Here is a 19,163-nt window from a genome sequence, read left to right as displayed (position 1 = left end):
TATGAGGGATAAAGGTGCCTTTGGAAAAAAACTCCTTGCCTTGGCATTTTCCCTGTAGCACATATATCATTCACTTCATTTGTTCAACAAATCCTCATTGAGCACTTACTATATCCTAGGTGCTGAAGATGAATACCAGTTCACAAACCAGACAAAAATCTCTGTCCTTGCACAAGTCACCTTTTAGGGGCCCGTGCCACGAGGGGGACAAGTATAAGCTAAAGGAAGCCGTAGCAAGAAGTTAGGCGTACCTGGAAAAGCACCTTAATATCTATAGTTGTTTGGAAACGTATTTGCTTATTTATTTTATCTCTTCCCTTTGATGCAATTTGTACCCTCTATCCCACTAATGAGATTACCAGCCATCTTTCAATAGATCCTTGGGTGGGAATTACTCGTACTTGCAAATGAATAATCCACTTTGGTAGCAGGAGTTTAACAGATAATAACTTCAGAATCTTCAAAGGGTTTTCTGCTTCGGCCTTGGTCTCTACTGAGGGAAGTTGAGGCGTGATCAAAGAGTTTTATTTGTGCTTGCTCTTCTACTGTCTAGTAATTCTTATTTCAGAATGCCTTACTTTGACATATTTTATTTCACTTGGAGCTCTTTATTCCTTTTTTTTTTTTTGAGATAGAGTCACTCTGTCACCCAGGCTGGAGTTTAGTGGCACAATCTCGGCTCACTGCAACCTCCACCTCCCAGGTTCAAGTGATCCTCCTGCTTCAGCCTTCCGAGTAGCTAGGACTACAAGCACCAACCACCATACCAGGTTAATTTTTGTATTTTTAATAGACACAGGGTTTCACCATTTTGGCCAGGCTAGTCTCGAACTCCTGACCTCAAGTGACACCCCTACCTCGGCTTCCTAAAGTGCTGGGATTACAGGCGTGACCCACTGCACCTAGCCCCTTCCTTCTTTTTTTACCCCTGATTGTTGAGGTTTTTCTTTGGAGAATGTGAGATGGTGCTATGCCTCATAATTATAGAATTTCAAGTTTTTAGAATTTGATGGCACTGTAGGAATCTTAATCCAGACCAGCAATTTTCAGTCCCCAGACTAAAACCAAGCCCTTACTTGATGGCCGTACAATGAGAAATCTAAGAAAATGAAGTGCCTGTGTATTAAATATTAAAGCTAAACTTCTTCAGTTGATTTCTACAGCATTCTGTTATTCTCTTTTCTTGAAATTTTCTGTTTTTTTTAGTGTCCTCCACCTACCCAGAAATCAATCATCCTGATCTCAGCCCTCTGCCCCCCACCATTCTGTCCTCACAGCTGACTCCTGTCAGACCCCATCCTCCCACACCCGAGTTCCTCTTCCTCAGTCTTGTGGCCCCTGCCCTCAGTACAGAAGTCACTGGCTAAATCTTAGTGTAGGAAGTTACCACTCATGCTGTCAGGGAGACATGGGCTGGGATCCACAGTTGAGGCCACAGATACATTGTAAGATACAACATATCGTGGTTCCGGCTGTTTGTTTGTTTGAGATGGAGTCTTTGTCACCTAGGCTGGAGTGCCGTGGTGCAATCTCAGCTCACTGAAACCTCCACCTCCCGGGTTCAAGTGATTCCATTTTATAGAATTATCAAGACTGTGGTTCCTCTTTATCACAGGCTTATCAGCCTTCTGTGGGTTGGCCAAGTACAGAGCCATTACTTAGAGCTCTGTTTCTGGATGAAGATGAGAATGGAACCCTCGCTGGGCTAGGGAGAGCTTGGCTCAGGGGATGTGGGCTCCTCGGTCCTTGGGGCTGGGAGAACATACTCAGAGGAGGCTCCTCACTCCCACGTTTTTCTAAGGTGTAGATGATGCTCCTTGGGAGCACAGGCTCCTGGAGTACTTCATTCAGGAATAAGAATGATTCACTCCCTCTTGGTATTTGGAATCAGCCAAGGAAACCACATGTGGCGCTGAGCTTTGTGATGTTAACAACAGCAGAGAAGGGAAGAGCCTCCAGGTCCTCATTGCCATCAGCTTACATCCCTTTTTGAGCAGCAGCCTCCATGGTTCTGTTCATGCAGCGAGCTGCTGCTTGACAGCAGACAGAAATCTCGTATTTTTAGGTATCCAGTGACCCAAACAGAGCAAGTCACACTTTGCACATCTCTGATTACTCTCAAGACTCTGAGCCTGGTGTCCAGGAATGCGGTGTTGCTCCAGCCGTGTGAGAGGCTGGGTCTCTGGAGCCAGGACTCATAAACCATGGTCCAGGCTCACCCCTGGCAAGCTCACATCTCATTTTGACCATGAGGCCAGCAGTTCTCTTTGGGTTGAGCTCTGCTACACACCCATTGCTCTGAAGCCACAGCCTGGGAGAGAAGAGTTGGCTCGATCATCGGTGGTTCAAGCCAGTGACTTACGGATGACCTTGGAGCTCAAAGATTTTCAGCTAAAGCCAGTAAAGTTCTCCAAAACCTTTGAGAAAAAGTGCAAGCAGACCAGACAGAAAGACAGACTCGATTGAATTATTGATTGATTCAGATTGTCTGGCAAGGGTGGGGGTTGTTGGTTGAAAAATATTAACTGAAAATAGTATCCCCTTGGCCGAGCACGGTGGCTCATACCTGTAATCCTAGCACTTTGGGAGGCTGAGGCGGGCAGATCATGAGGTCAGGAGACTGAGACCATCCTGGCCAACATGGTGAAACTCCATCTCTACTAAAATACAAAAAAATTAGCTGGGCATGGTGTTGCACATGTGTAGTCCCAGCTACTCGGGAGGCTGAGGCAGGAGAATGGCTTGAACCCAAGGAGGCAGAGATTACAGTGAGCCGAGATGATGCCACTGCACTCCAGCCTGGGCAACAGTACAAGACTCAGTCTCAAAAAAAAAAAAAAAAAGGAAAGAAAAGAAAGAAAGGAAGGAAGAAAGAAAAGAATATCCCTTTTTTTGTCTTTAAAAAGAAATCTAGGCCGGGCTCCGTGGCTCACGCCTGTAATTCCAGCACTTTGGGAGGCCAAGACAGGTGGATCATGAAGTCAGGAGTTTGAGACCAGCCTGGTCAACATAATGAAACCCCATCTCCATAAAAAAAAAAAAAAATACAAAAAATTAGCTGAGCGTGGTGGTGGGTGCCTGTAATCCCAGCTACTCGGGAGACTGAGGCAGAAGAATTGTTAACCTGGGAGGTGGAGGTTGCAGTCAGCTTAGATCACGCCACTGCACTCCAGCCTGGGCAACAGTGTGAGACTTGATCTCAAAAAGAAAAAGAAATCTATGCACAAACAAAATGACTTGCCCATGGTACAGAAGGCCACAAGCTCAGACTCATACAGGTGTATCAGGGTACATATCAGTAGACTACAATATGTCTCTGTCTTCTTTCATAGAGGTCAAAATCTTAAGCTTATTGAGAAAACGAAATAATTCCAAGTCTGATCCCATCATGGCAGAAAACAGGGCAAAATATAGGTCCTGGTTGCCTAGCCTTTTCCTCTCCTGGAAATGAACTGCTTAAAAACTACCTCCAGTGATTGATCAAGTTCACTGCCATGTAGAAAGCAGAACTTTTCAGAGGCAGAGGCAAGGAGACAGAGAGTATTGTTGTCTTCCTTTCCTGCACTGACAGTCCTGACCAGTACTCTGACCTCATCTTGACTCCAGAAATAGGAGCGAGAAATGGACCGTGAGACCGCTCCACAGAAACACTTGAGCTGTGATGCAACGTTTCTTTTCTGCCTGTGAACTTCCGTCTCCCAAAGTGCTGGGTTTATAGGCATAAGCCACCTTGCACGGCCTAACTTTTTTCTTCTTTTTCAAGACGTTTTTCAGCTATTTTAGGGCCTATACCTTTACGTATAAATTTTAGAATATCTGCCAAAAATCACTGTGAGGCCAGGCAGAGTGGCCCACACCTGTAATCCTAGCACTTTGGGAGGCTGAAGTGGGAGGATGTCTTGAGCCCAGGAGTTCATGACCAGTCTGGGCAACATAATGAGACCCCTAGCTCTACAAAAAATAAGAAATTTAAAAATTAGCCCAGGCCGGGCGCGGTGGCTCACGCCTGTAATCCCAGCACTTTGGGAGGCCAAGACTGGTGGATCATGAGGTCAAGAGATCAAGACCATCCTGGTCAACATGGTGAAACCTGTCTCTACTAAGAATACAAAAAATTAGCTGGGCATGGTGGTGCGTGCCTGTAATCCCAGCTACTCAGGAGGCTGAGGCAGGAGAATTGCCTGAACCCAGGAGGCGGAGGTTGCAGTGAGCCGAGATCGCGCCATTGCACTCCAGCCTGGGTAACAAGAGCGAAACTCTGTCTCAAAAAAGAAAAAATTAGCCCAGTGTCATGGTGCATAACTATAGCCCCAGATACTCAGGAGGCTGAGGCAGGGAGATGGCTTGAGCTGGGGAAGTTGAGGCTGCAGTGAGCCATGATTGCACCACTACACTCCAGCCTGGGCAACGAGCAAGACCATGTTTCAAAAAAAAAAAACAACTTAAAATATTTTGATAAGACTTGTGTTAACCTGTAGATCAGTCTGGGGAGAACTGACATCTTTGTATGCTGATTTTTCTTCTAATTCATGATTATCATGATTGGAAAGAAGTGAGTGTGATGAGAGTCTTCCAAGTTAGGCAGATAGCCAAAAAATTAGGAACATGTTTAAATGGATTGCACAGAAAGAATTAACTGGGATTTAAATAATCAAAGACAAAAAGGATGTATAAAAGAAGTAACAGAGGAGGCTTATCCTATTAGACTCCAATGCATTAATCTAGGACAGTTTGGTTGCTACAGGGAAGCAGTGTGCAAAAAGTTAAGAGGCGTACAAAAGCTAGATGTTTATTTTGTGGGAGTGAATCTTTTTTAGGAAGGAAGTAGCACTGTTGTGTTAGCCAGTGATTCATTTCTCCTCCTGTCTTCTCTTTACAGAGAAGACCTAGATAACGAATTGTTTTATATAAGGTTTTATTTATTTATGCCCTACTTTTCCCCAAGGAGGGGCTTAACACAGCTTATAGAAATACATACAAAACGATCAAATAAACTTTAAAACGAGGGAAAAGCCAGTTTGGTCTCAGGGAAAGGAAGATCAAGGTCAGGACTGAGATTAGGATGCAAAAGCCATGCTATGAAGTTTTGTTTGTTTGCCATCTTGAGATGGGTAAAAAAAAAAATTGGCTAGGACAAATTTTTTTACCCCTAGCACAAAACAATCGTGAAGCCAATGTTTAATTTTTTTTTTTCTTGAGACAGGGTCTTTTTCTGTTGCCAGGCACCAGGCTGGAGTACAGTGGTGCGATCGCAGTTCACTGCAACCTCCGCCTCCCAGGTTCAAGCAATTCTTCTGCCTCAGTCTCCCCAGTAGCTGGGATTACAGGCCTGCGCCACCATGCCCAGCTAATTTTTGTATTTTAGTAGAGACGGGCTTTCATCATGTTGGCCAGGATGGTCTCAGTCTCTTGACCTCGTGATCTGCCTGTGTCAGCCTCCGGTAGTGCTGGGATTACAGGCATGAGCCACTGGCCCCAATGTTTAATTATTATCTCCGTCATCTTTTCACCTGGCCTCAGGACTGTCATTTTACGGGGAGGCATTGTTCTGCAGGGTTAATTAGTAACAGGAATTTAGATCCTCCTTAGAGAGGCCTCCCATGCTGGCTGAGGCAGCTGGCGGTCTGAGAACCCTGACACCCAGAGGCATCTGGGAGGCCCAGAGCAGCACACAGCTTTTTGCTGTACTGCAGCCCAAATCTTATGGGGTTTGTGGTTTATATTGAAGTTGGTGCAGACAATTAAGATTCTCTGTTCTTTGTAACAACAGGGACAGAGACCTACAATTATAAGTATTTTTGTAAACAGGGTTGTGATATTTGTTTGAGTGCATTCAACATGTCAGTGGCCTTTTTAAATTTTATTTTATTTATTTATTTTTTGAGACAGGGTTTTGCTCTTGTTGCCCAGGCTGAAGTGTAATGGCACAATCTCGGTCCACTGCAACCTCCGCCTCCTGGGTTTAAGCGATTCTTCTGCCTCAGCCTCCCGAGTAACTGGGATTACAGGCATGTGCCACCACGACCAGCTAATTTTGCATTTTTAGTAGAGATTGGGGTTTCTCCATGTTGATCAGGCTGGTCTCGAACTCCCAACCTCAGGTGATCTGCCTGCCTTGGCCTCCCAGAGTGCTGAGATTAGAGGCGTGAGCCACCGCACCCAGCTGGGGGCCTTTTAATGTTTAAAAAAATGCACATGGCCTTTTAAGAAGTGGTTCTGCTTCATAGTTAATATTTTTTTTAATTAGTTTTGATTCATTTGGTTTTTCAGTGAGGTGAGCTACTCAAGATCCACAGGAAGATAGAAGCTGACAGTTCAGAGGACTGACTTTGGCTTGAAAATAAAATATTTGGGTCATTTTAGAGCAAGTACTTCCAGCACAATGCTTTCTTCTGATGATTCATTTTCTACACTTATTGGAAGTGGTAAGAAATCCACAGAGGTTACAGTACTTATAAACTTGTAGAGACATGTGCCATTACATCATGCTGTTTCACAGATGTGTATGTCTGTTAGCTCCATTTTGGGCATTCATTATATATATGTCTGTTACTTACTTTTGGGGTATTCAGTGTCTGAGCTTTATCAATTATTGTGTGCTCTTTTCATAGCCTAGAAAACTAAGTTAGAGAAATGTTTGCTCATCCAAGTCTGTATTGTTGTATCTTATTCGGTAGACTGCTGTTGTATTTTTAATTTCTCTATAAAACAAGCCGAAAGACAGTGTGGACAACCTAATTGCATTTGAAATAGCTGCTGGCCAGGCCTGCTGCAACAGCTGATGAGCTCCTCTGAATTTCCAGAGCTATTTCTGGTAGATGAGCTGGTATCAAGGCTCTCGAGTTCAGGCCATAAAAGGCCCGTCCCATGTGGAGTTGCTTCACTGCTCTGACCGCGTCCTCCCCAAGCTGAAGTGTCCTCGGGTTTCATGTGGATTTGCCCAGTAATGGATGGCTTCACCGAGGCCAGGTTGGGGAACTTCAGCCTCAAGGACACCAGGGGACGGAAAACTTCAAAAAGAAGACTCTTTTTATTAATATTTTGGTGTTCTTTTTGGAAAGGAACTTTTGGGATGTAGCCTTCACCTATTTCCTAAATTTGACATCCAAAAAGCCTTTTGGAAAACACCATTCTAAATTTATCCTGTTCTGAATCATCATCGCTTCCGATAGATGCAGTTGTCTGTTGACATCGTGATCTTTGATTTTGTACACTATTTGGGCTAACTTTTCAGATTGTACTTTGTGCTTAGAATTTGAAAGTAGTATTCATTGGAAAGAGACTCCAAGAAAATACTCGAAGACATCAAAAGCTGGATTCGAGGATATAACGTGTTTTTGTTTTTGTTTTTTCTTAATTAGAAAAATAAGGAATTGCAGTGTGATTTTCTTTCCCCCTTTAAGTTAGAGGAACGAAGATTATACAGAAATTCAAAGTAAGTGAAAAAAATCTTCCTGTAAATCTAAATGCAGTTTGTTGGGTTTTTTAACTGCCATCTGTCTGAGCATGTTTCCTGAGGATTTGTTGACTTCAGTCATTGGAAAATTCCTGCCGGTGTTTGCCAGTTACTGCAGCCATTCCTGTAGATACCCTTGGGCATACTTTTGGGTTGGGAAGGATTGGACTTTCTCTTTTTTAAGGCTTTACTTTATGGTACGGAAAGGTTTATTGCTAACAATTTGATTAGTATAACTTCGTACATTCTGTCTAAATGTTAGCACTTGAAGTCTTGGCATTAACGTATATGCACAATGCAATTACTTTAATAATTATTATTACTTTAATAATCGTAGCACAAGTATGGGGGCGGAGTTCAGAAGGGCAAGTTTTATTTCACTGCCATTATAATTCATGTAAAAATAGAAAATCACCAGTGATCCTTTTGCATAATCTTTGTTCTGAGGTTCTTTGCAGTGGTACTCTCATTCTTCAGGGCTTGATTTATAAAACTTGAGATGTTCCAGAATTTATGAGACAAACCTCACTGTATGTTCTAGAGTTTGAACTGCATTTATTTTTAAATTATCCAAGAAAAAAATACTGCTTCAGCTTTTTAAAGCCTAGAGACTGCTATGGTCTCTTAGAAATTTAGCTCTGTGATTTGCTTCTGCTGAAAAATAGCAGTGAACTCTAGAACATTTAAGGCTTATTTGACATGTTGCTGCTTCGAAAAAAATATTATTTCTTTATACCATATTAGATGGACAGGTATAGGCAGTCATTATTTTTATGAGGTAGGAAGACCAGAGTATTTATAGGGAAGAATTTCATCAGTGAATACTCCAAGGGATCTGCATGGAGGTCCTGCAACAGCCCTAAGGGGCGTTTGGAAATGCATGGGGATATTTCAGATTTTCTCAATAACTTACTGGCATTTGGGAGGATGTGGTTAAGAACCTAACTTACATGGTGTAGGGGACAGTTCCACACAGCATTACCCTGGCCAAGCTTCTGGTGATATCCTCTGTTGAGTAAAACTGCAGGGTGTACCTTGTACCCTCTGTCTCCAAAGAAGTGCAACCAAGTGCCAGGCATATGTGGGCTGTCTCTTCTCACCAAACCCAGGGATGTCTTGAGGATCCAGGCTGTCAAGTGCGCACTAGTACTGTCAGAGAATTTGTCTTACAATGGAAACTTTGGAGTCTACACTGTGTGTCTGTGTGTCTGTGTGTGAATTTATTTGGTTACCTTGATCACCGGATGAGGCTGATGTTATACAAGCTATTGTAGTACATTTGGTGCCTTCCTGCCTACCTTTATGTTAGTACTTTTGGCACATTTAATTTTGCCACGTGCCTAGTCTTCAGAGCGAAACTTGGCTAATGCACCCAGCTTGCAGTGGATGTCAGTCTGTCATTCAACAAACACTTCTTTATCTTTGCGTCTACTTTGGAGACAGACTTTTGTGGTAAAAAGAATTCTGGAAGACTTTGGAGTTCAATTCAGGGTGAATGTCTTTGGCCACACCTGGGGTTATTTATTTAATATTCTACAGTTGATGAATTACATCCAAAGGAAAGGGCCCTTGGATTTTTATAAGGAGGTCTGGGGAGCTCCGGCACACATGGCTCTCTGGCTGCAGGGAGAATTAGGGAGACTGAACCGCTAGAAGCCTTTTCATTGTTAGGATACAAAAGGCAGCCTTGGAGTCATCTTCTGAATCTGCAGCTGCCTGGGCTTTTAGAACGCTCATGCAATTTTATGTTAAAGCATTGATCTCAGGGTGCCTCGCTGTGATTGGGAGTACCCCCAGATCTAACACTTTCCAGCAGTTCTGGGCTTCATTGATTTGTGACTCAACTAGGAAGCCTGTGGTCACCCTTAACTCCTCTCCCTATAGGTCCCCGAGGCCTCTGCCCTACCACATCCCCTTGAGCCTCACCATCTCTTACCTGGGCTACTGCTTTGCCCTTAATGGGTCCCTTGCCCCTGGTTTCTCCTGCCTGGTCCAGCCACAGAATGACCTTCCTTTACAAAGATTTCATCTTGCACTCAGCCAGGGACAAACTGTCATCATTCCTCACTGCTGACATGCAAAAGCCTGGGCTCTGTAGCCTCCATTTCAGGGTCTTTCATGCCCCTGGAGTTTTGCTGGCAAGTCTCCCCAAAATGTTTTCTCTTGCCCACCAGGGAAGCAGTATCAAAGGAGATGTGCATGAAGCTTCCTCGGACGTGCCTCTGGCGTCCCGGGCCTCAACTCCAGCCTGCACTCTAGGGCTGCTGTCACCAGGTCCTCGTGGTCCTTTTCTCAGTAGGGGGTGCCCAGTGAGGCACTTGGGTCTCAGTTCTGTCACCACCCCCAGGGTCTAGCCCAGTGACCACTACCTAGTGGGCACTCCAGAATTGTGAGTTCGTTGAATGGATTGAATTGCAGCGACCTGTGGGTTCTTCATATTGAAATTTGGCTGTGATCCATCCAGTACTTTTGCCCTCATCCTATACTGTTCACAGTAGAAGCTGCTGTTCTATGTTACAAGTTCTCCTTTTTTTTCTTTAACTATAACAACGCAAGCAGAAAGATTCATGTTACGGTAACAAGTCTGATGGGGTTTCTGTGTACATGCTTTTGCCAACCCAGGAAATTAAGGTGTGCTGCATGAAGTCAGTTATTTCATGATTGGAACTTTGCCTGCAATGAAGCAGCTCATCTAGTGGTGCAATTCGACCTGAGTGTTTTTCCCAGACATTTAGCTTCATCTGGGGTCACACATCTCAGGAGCGATCTGCACTACTGATCTCGGGAGCACTTTGTTGTTGGTTCAGAGAGATCTCTGTCCCTCGTAGAGACACCGCCTGCTGTAGGCAGAGAGAAGCATTCTTTTTCCTCCTAAGGTTCTTGTCCCCTTCTGAAAGTTGATTCTTTAATCCCGAACAAGTTCATAACCTCTGTCTAACTGGTTTTTGTGTAAACAGAGTAAAAGAAATAGTTTTCATATTTTGAGATCCTTGGCCTGCCCATGTCACAGCCCTGGGTATGTTCGTTTCAATCCATATTTTCTGAGTACCTTCCCTGTGCAGAGCTGCGGGCTGGATCCTGTGTGGTGCAGAAGCCTGAAGCGTATTCCCTGTCCTCAGCAATGTCTTTCCCAGAGTGCTTCGGACAGGGACATAATGGAGCTATTTGACCAGTCTGACTGGAGGGGACGAATAATAATAACAGCCCGTCCATTGTTACTGTGTGCCAGGCTTCATGCCAAGCTCTTTACCTCTACAATATATCATTTAATTATTTTTATCTTTTGAGACAGTCTTGCCTTGTCACCCAGCCTGCAGTGGCACAATCATGGCTCACTGCCGCTTCGAACTCCTGGGCTCAAGTACTCCTCCTTCCTCAGCCTCCCGAGTAGCTGGGATTATAGGCATTCACCACTATGCCCAGCTAATTTAAAACAAAAAATTGTAGAGGCAAGGGTGTCTCACTGTGTTGCCCAGACTGGTCTCGAACTCCTGGCCTCAAGCAATCCTCTCATTAAGGCCTTTCAAAGCACTGGGATTACAGGTGTGAGCCACCATGCCCAGACTCTCATTTTTACCCCAATTTTCTTTAGCCCCAAGAAATATTAGTATAATTGTCTTTATTCTACTGAGGAAAAAAGCTGAGGTTTAGAAATGCTTGCCCAAGCTTGGGCACATACAATGAGGTCAGGGGAGAGCTGGATTTGAACCCAGATCTAGTTGACTTCAGTGCCCATATAGTAAACACTGCTTTAACCACTAGGGCTCAAACTTTAATACGAATCACCTGCAGTCTTGTTACTGCAGTGTCTGATTCAGTAGCTCTGCCCTGGGCTCAGAGATTCAGCAAACAGGATCCAGGTGATGCTGATTCCTCTGTCTGAGGACCGGCTTTGAGCCGCCTTAGGCTCATTCTTTGCCAAATGCTTGAGATGGCAACTAGCTAGGGTGCAGGACTCGAAGCAGGTTTCCAAGTGGGAGAAGGAGTCCTTCAAGGCTCCTCCGTTCCTCTGGGCTTTTCATGCCACCCCTTCCTGCCCGCTTCCTACATGGTTCTCTCCCGTTGGTCTTATTTTCCACTCTGCTCTTCTCCTGGCTTCTTCTCCTTGTGTTGAAAACATCCTCAAATTTCATCCATTCTAAATAAAGCTCTCCTTGTCCTCAAGCGATCACTTCTGTTCCTGCCCACTCATTCCTCAGCACCGATCAGAAGCTCTTCTGTCCTCTCCTCTTGGAGACCTTTCAAGGCCTCCTGGTTGCTTTGATGTCCCTCTAGGCTCCCTGGGATGGAGCGCCTCTCCATGAGAATCTCAGGTTTAGTGAGGGTGATGGGGCTCCAACCTCCACACTCAGCGTCCACAGCCTGCTGTGATCTTGAGGTTTCCTGGTGGCCTTATTTTTAAAATCATTTTCTGTCTCTTTGCTTGCTCAGCTTTTCTTCTTAGGGTCCATTTAAGATTTAAAAAGAATCCTGGTTTTCCTCTTTATAAGGTGAATTGTACAACCTGTCCATTTCAGGTGGAATGCATTCATCTGGCTTTTAGAGCTGATTTTTCTGTTTGTAATTAGAATTAACTCCCAATTAGCTGTGTGAGAATTTGTATCCTCTGTATCTGCTATTGATAGGAAAGAACAACTGGGTTCTGGGAGAAGACCTAAAGGGCTTTTTATGTTAATGCACCTATGATTTGTGAACTGTGTTTTGGTTTCTCAGAGGCCTCTCATTTCTTTCTGGACTGTCAATTAAGTTCTGAGCATGGAAAGTTGGCAGATAACTTAGGCTTGGATGGATATACACAGTCATTGAATAGAAAAACCAGATTGATATTTTTAGGGTTTTAAGATCTCACAGACTTTAAAGATTTATTTCAAAATTTTAAGTAAATACTCTTTCATACATTCTGAAACATTATACCTAATTGATCTCATTTAGCCAAAAATCCAAGACGTATATATGTTGCAATTGCACACGTGTTACACACTCAACAAAACAAAACACTCCAGCCAAAACCCAAATGAGAGAGCAGTTGCTTTTCAGTGGCTTAAAATATATTGAATTAAGACATAGATTATGAAAGCTAAAATGACATTCACACATTTTAGTAGTTTTGGATATAAATTTTCTTATTAGGAATTTTTTGTTAGAGTTAAGGTGATGGTTTAGTTTACCATGTCCTAGGTTGGTTACAAAATTCAGCTACATTTGTTTATTTTGTAATTAATTTATTCCCTTAGCAGTTGCTATTATGAAAACCAAGACATGGCATTATAATGTCTTATTATTTGTTTGCAAATATTGCGTCAGACAGCTAAACCAGCTAATGACTCTATAGGTTTGAGCCAGGTTAGAAAAAAAGGCTTGGTGCCAGGTCTTATGTTTAAGTCTTTAATCCATCTGGAGTTAATTTTAGTGTAAGGTGTCAGGAAGGGGTCCAGTTTCTGCTTTCTGCACATGGCTAGCCAGTTTTCCCAACACCATTTATTAAACAGGGAATCCTTTCCCCATTGCTTGTTTTTGTCAGGTTTATCAAAGATTGTATGGTTGTAGATATGTTGTGTTGCCTCCGATGCCTCTGTTTTGTTCCATTGATCTATATCTCTGTTTTGGTACCAGTACCATGCTGTTTTGATTACTGTAGCCTTGTAGTATAGTTTGAAATCTGGTAGTGTGATGCCCCCGCTGTGTTCTTTTTGCTTAGAATTGACTTGGCTATGCGGGCTCTCTTTTGGTTCCATATGAACCCTAGAAGAAAATCTAGGCAAAACCATCCAGGACATAGGAGTAGGCAAGGACTTCATGAACAAAACACCAAAAGCATTGGCAACAAAAGCCAAAATAGACAAATGGGACCTAATCAAACTCCACAGCTTCTGCACGGCAAAAGAAACAGTCACTAGAGTGAATCGGCAACCAACAGAATGGGAAAAAATTTTTGCAGTTTACCCATCTGACAAAGGGCTGCTATCCAGAATTTACAAAGAACTCAAACAGATTTACAAGAAAAAAACAAGCAAGCCCATTCAAAAATGGGCAAAGGATATGAACAGACACTTTACAAAAGAAGACATATATGAGGCCAACAATCATATGAAAAAATGCTCATCATCACTGGTCATCAGAGAGATGCAAATCAAAACCACACTGAGATACCATCTCACGCCAGTTAGAATGGCGATCATTAAAAAATCTGGAGACAACAGATGCTGGAGAGGATGTGGAGAAAAAGGAACACTTTTACACTGCTGGTGGGAGTGTAAATTAGTTCAACCATTGTGGAAGACAGTGTGGCGTTTCCTCAAGGCCTTAGAAATAAAAATTCCATTTGACCCAGCAATCCCATTACTGGGTATATGTCCTTTCGTTCTACTATAAGGACACATGTACATGAATGTTCATTGCGGCACTGTTTACAATAACAAAGACCCAGAACCAACCCAAATGCCCATCGATGATAGACTGGACTGAGAAAATGTGGCACATATACACCACGGAATATTATGCAGCAATCAGAAATGATGAGTTCATGTCGTTTGTAGGGACATGGATGAATCTGGAGAACATCATTCTCAGCAAACTGACACAAGAACAGAAAATGAAATACCGCATATTCTCACTCATAGGCGGGTGATGAAAAATGAGAACACATGGACACAGGGAGGGGAGTACTGAACACTGGGGTCTATTGGGGGGAAAAGGGGAGGGCCAGCGGGGGGAGGGAGCTGGAGAGAGATAGCTTGGGGAGAAATGCCAGATGCGGGTGAAGGGGAGAAAGGAAGCAAAACACACTGACATGTGTGTACCTATGCAACTGTCTTGCATGTTCTGCACATGTACCCCAAAACCTAAAATGCAATAAAAAATTTAAAAAAAAAAAAGGCTTGGGTATCCCATTAAGAAACAGCTAGCTGTCCAAATCATGCTGTTAGGCTTAATTTCCCCCAGATGTTCATTTTAGTCACACACACATAACCATTTGACTTTATGATTTCATACATTTTTTTATTGAAAGTGCTGAATATTTTAAAATTCCATGATTAGATAAAATTGGCCATGGTGCTTCAGAATAGGGTGACTAAGCTTCATGGGATGTACTTTACCCAACACAGAATCCTCCCATTTGAGGTGGAATTTATGAATTTGGATTTGTATCTTGTCTTCACTCCAGAGAGGTCAGGGAGCTTTCAGGCAGCCAACTATTCTTAAAGATTTCAAAAAGAAATACTTTGGGTATGGGGCATGGAGAACACAGTGGAGCAAAGTGATATAGGGGCCCTCAGAGCAAACATACTTGGTTCATTCACTCATTCACTTACCTCTCCAAAAGTCAGAAGAAGTGTTTTCCCTGCTCTTGGTGGAGGAGGAAGATTTCATCTGGAAATTGAAAGTGTCAATGGCTCAAGGAAGAAGGAGCAGCATTGATTTTCATGAAGAACCAGCTGTGTAACCTTGGGTAAATTCTTAACATCTCTGAGCCTCAGTGGCCTCATTCATTCAAAGGAAGATTGGACTGGAGGATTTCTAAGGTTCCTTTTAGGTATTGGGATTCTGTAATCCAAATGTTTCAGAGATTGAGGATACTCTGGTGTTCCTTGGAAAGGAGACACCTTGTATCTCATATCTAGTTCAAAGTGGGAGAGCAGGAACAAGTTAGAAATGGGTTGATATATTTTAGACAGTGTCTCACTTCATTGCGGAGCACCAGGCTAGAGTGCAATGGCGCAATCTCGGCTCACTGCAACCTCTGCCTCCTGAGTTCAAGCAATTCTCCTGCCTCAGCCTCCTGAGTAGCTGGGACTACAGGTGCTCACCACCACGCCCAGATAATTTTTATATTTTTAGTAGAGACGGGGTTTCACGGTGTTGGCCAGGATGGTCTCAATCTCTTGACCTCGTCATCTGCCCGCCTCGGCCTCCCAAAGTGCTGGGATTACAGGCATGAGCCACCGCGCCCAGCCAAGAAAGATCTTTTTAAAAATAAGTCCTCTCACTCTTCTTGCATGTTTCTTTTGAAATATGCAGACTGTTTCTCCCTTCTCTGATGCCTTGGTCATCATTCCCTGTCTTTGATTCTTTGTTTTAGAAAGTTTCTGACATCTCTTCAAATTGAGCTCTCATAGTTTCTTTTGTGTTCATTTAAGTATGTCCATTTTCTTTTCTCTAACCTGATTTATTCTTACCTCCATTTGGACTTTCACTTCTTCTCCTGATGTGAAACCCCAATGTGGTCACAGCAAACTCACACAGCGATGCCTGAGACAGTCAGGATCTTCCTCTTCACAACAGGATGGGATGTGCTTGGCTTTCGTTTCCCTCTAAGTTGATTGGCTCACTGCCAGGGATTTATTCATTCTCAACGGTTATTTTCTGAGCACTTACTGTGTGTCAGGGACTGGTATAAGCATTGGGGAAAGAGTGGTGGAAAACAAAATTCCTGCCCTTGTACGGTTTAAGTTCCAATGGAAAGGTACTCAAGAACCCTGAGTGATTCTCTTGATCTTCAACCCTCCATCTGTTGTTCAAATGTTAGGTAACTGATAAAATGTCAAATACCTACCATGGTTTCACGTAGTTACTTGTGTCTGATGTAGGGGCCATAACCGTTTGTATGTGCCTCGAGAAAACCTAAGATCTACTTTCTTGGGAAATTTTAAATATACAATACATTGCTAGCAATTGTAGTCTATGCTATACTTTAGGTCTCCAGAACGTGCTCGTAACTGCAAGTTTGCATCCTTTAACCAACATCTTTACATTTTCTTTTGCCTCCAGCCCCTGGTTACCATTATTTCTGTGAGTTCAGCTTTTATATCAAAACACTATGCTGCATACCTTAAGTATATACAATTTTCATTTGTCAATTGTACCTCAAAGCTGGGGAAAAAAAAACCCAGCATGGTTCCTAACCAAAGGATACCCTTGTTAGGCTCAGTATCTTCCTATGGTTTGCATTTTGTATCTTCTGAAATTCTCTTCCTTTAGAGTTTACACTGATAAAGTTCATATGCATTTAACAATATATATTTAATTGAAGTAAGTACAAGTCAAACCCATCTCTCTATTTTTTTTTTTTTTTTTTTTTTTTGAGACGGAGTCTCATTCTGTCACCCAGGATGGAGTACAGAGATGCGATCTCAGCTCACTGCAACCTCTGCTGCCAGGTTCAAGCAATGCTCCTGCCTCAGCCTCCAGAGTAGCTGGGATTACAGGTGCCTGCCACTGTGCCCAGCTATTTTTTGTATTTTCAGTAGAGACGGGGTTTCACCATCTTGGCCAGGCTGGTCTTGAACTTCTGACCTCGTGATCCACCCACCTCAACCTCCCAAAGTGCTGGGATTATAGGCATGAGCCACCATGCCCAGCCCTCTCTCTGTTTTTAAAATCCATGCTCTCTCTGCCATCATAAAATTCTATCTATAAAATGTTGATTCATTGCCAAGGCAAAGGTTGATGTTGATATCAAGCAGGATGTTATAGAAATAAGTCATTGGATCAACTTGACTCTTTCTTACTTTCAGACCTTGTCGCAGAACTTTATTAAACTTATCAAAAATTAAAAATAAAGGTAGTCTTACCTGAAGACTGAAATGATTTTAGAAAGACTTTAGTAACATAGGATTGACTACTGTGTATCACTAATAGTGTCAGAGAATCTAACTTAGAACGGAAACTTTTGAATATATAATCTTTCTGTGTGTTTTTTCTTTTTAAGACGATTCACCTGGTCACTTCTATCACTGGGTGAAGCTGATTTTTTACAAGCTAGAACATTAGCTGCCTTCCTGCCTACCTTTATGTTAGTAATATCTTTACATTTAATTTTGCACAAGTTGAAAGACATTGGTTGGTTCATGGGGCCATAAACATCTCAACATTTGTCCTTCACAAGATAATTATTTCATTAAAAGTAAATTACAATGTATTCAGTAGCTCTCTAGATGAAAATAATAATTAGATGGTAAATGGATGCTCTAAGATTTGTGGAGAACAAATTACCATGGTATTTTAATGGAGAGAGTTTTCTGAGCTAATTTTTATGCATGTAATGTCTCCCAGGCTAAAATAAGAATGGATGAAAATTTCTACCATTAATGAGCTCAATTCTTTTTAATGAGACTTTGTTTTTACTTAAAAAAAAAAAAGTAACCTAAGATAGGTGAAGTCAAATTGTTATTTCAGGGAAGTTGTGTTTCAAATGAGCACTGTAAATGATTTTGCTGAGCAGATGGGGTTTTTTTGTTTGTTTTTTGTTTTTTGAGATGGAGTCTCACTCTGTTGCCCAGGCTGGAGAGCAGTGGTGCAATCAATCTCAGCTCACTGCAACCACCGCCTCCCGTTTTCAAGTGGTTCTCCTGCCTCAGCCTCTTGAGTAGCTGGGATTATAGGTGCACACCACCCAGCCCGACTAATTTTTGTAATTTTAGTAAAGATGGGGTTTCATCATCTTGGCCAGGCTGGTCTTGAACTCCTGACCTCAAGTGATCTACCCACCTCAGCCTCCCAAAGTGCTGGGATTCTAGGCATGAGCCACGCGCCTGGCCAAGCAGATGGTTTTTAAACTGGAGTCCAAGAACAAACTTTAGAATGTTGGAATATTTCCCCAAAACTGTATGGAAAATGTTAGGGTTCTTTTTTTTTTTGAAAGCTCATTTAGTAAAGGAGAGCATCCACTGTTGTCATCACTTTTCTTAAAGGGGCTGTGACTCCCAAAAAGTGAAGAACAAATGCATCTGAGGAAAAGTCACGTTCTGATTAGTTACATGTTACTTAACAACAGGGGTACCTTCTGATAAATGTGTCCTTGGGTGATTTCATCGTTCTGCAACCACCAGAGAGTGCATTTCCACAAACCTAGATGGTACAGCCCACTACACACTGGGGTCGATGGTGTAGCCATCGTAATCTTAAGGGACCACCAGAGCATAGGCGGTCCATCATTGACCAAAATGCCACTATATGCAAATAGCTGTGTTTCTACAGAAATGAAGATGTTAGACATGCCTGGACAGCTTCAGATAACACCCAGCTGAACCTTACAGCTCTTAATGGAGCAAGTGTCCTTGGGTGTAGAAAAACACAAGTGAGATAGTTCTCTCCTGCATTTCTTTTCTACTAAAATTTGATTGATTTTTCAGAAGTGCAACAAGACTTACCTGATTCTTATTTCGAGGCAGTGATGTATGATTCAATCCACAGAATACAAAGGCAGGGATGGGCAGGGCATAGTGGTGCGTGCCTGTAATCCCAACACTTTGGGAGGCTGAGGTGGGTGGATCACTTGAGGCCAAGAGTTTGAGACTAGCCTGGGCAATATAGTGAGGTCCCATTCTCCCACTGAAACGAGGTGAGGACAACCCATCGGGCCTGATTCAGTACTGGCCGGTAGAACTGGACAGTCTGTTGATGGATTTGTTTTCAAACTGGTACTGTTCTGTTGAGTAGCCCCTAGCCACTAGTAGCAAGTACCACTGAGGCATTAAACTTTAACCTTGACTTCATTTTAATTAGTCCAGATTGCAGTGCCCCTTGTGTTGGACAGCACAGGACAGAGGAAGTGGATTTGCACTTGGTATCTGCCTCTAGGAACTGAAGAACTGCCATGCATTGCCTATTGGCCTATCCGTGTAATTTGTCATACTTGGATGGCAGAGGAAAAATCTAAAATACTGTGTTTTTCAAAAGAAATGGAAGCTTATTGTATTAAGGGAAA

General features: G+C 42.8%; 1 protein-coding gene across 44 annotated transcripts in view; it reads left to right on the top strand.

Annotated features, from left to right (window-relative positions):
- Nucleotides 1–19,163, top strand: part of SVIL (supervillin) — a 269,934-nt gene that overhangs the window by 88,421 nt on the left and 162,350 nt on the right. For 28 of the 44 annotated variants that reach the window (XM_078329737.1, XM_078329735.1, XM_078329727.1 and 25 more), the window contains exon 1: nucleotides 6,883–7,435. The exons of the other annotated variants lie outside the window; for them this stretch is intronic. The gene's annotated coding sequence lies outside the window, so the exon portion shown is untranslated. Of the gene's footprint in view, nucleotides 1–6,882; nucleotides 7,436–19,163 lie in introns of those variants that run through there. 44 annotated transcript variants of the gene reach the window in all.

The sequence above is a fragment of the Callithrix jacchus genome, chromosome 7, assembly GCF_049354715.1.
Source record: "Callithrix jacchus isolate 240 chromosome 7, calJac240_pri, whole genome shotgun sequence".
NCBI lineage: Eukaryota > Metazoa > Chordata > Mammalia > Primates > Cebidae > Callithrix > Callithrix jacchus.
This window is presented reverse-complemented; position numbering and strand designations above follow the sequence as displayed.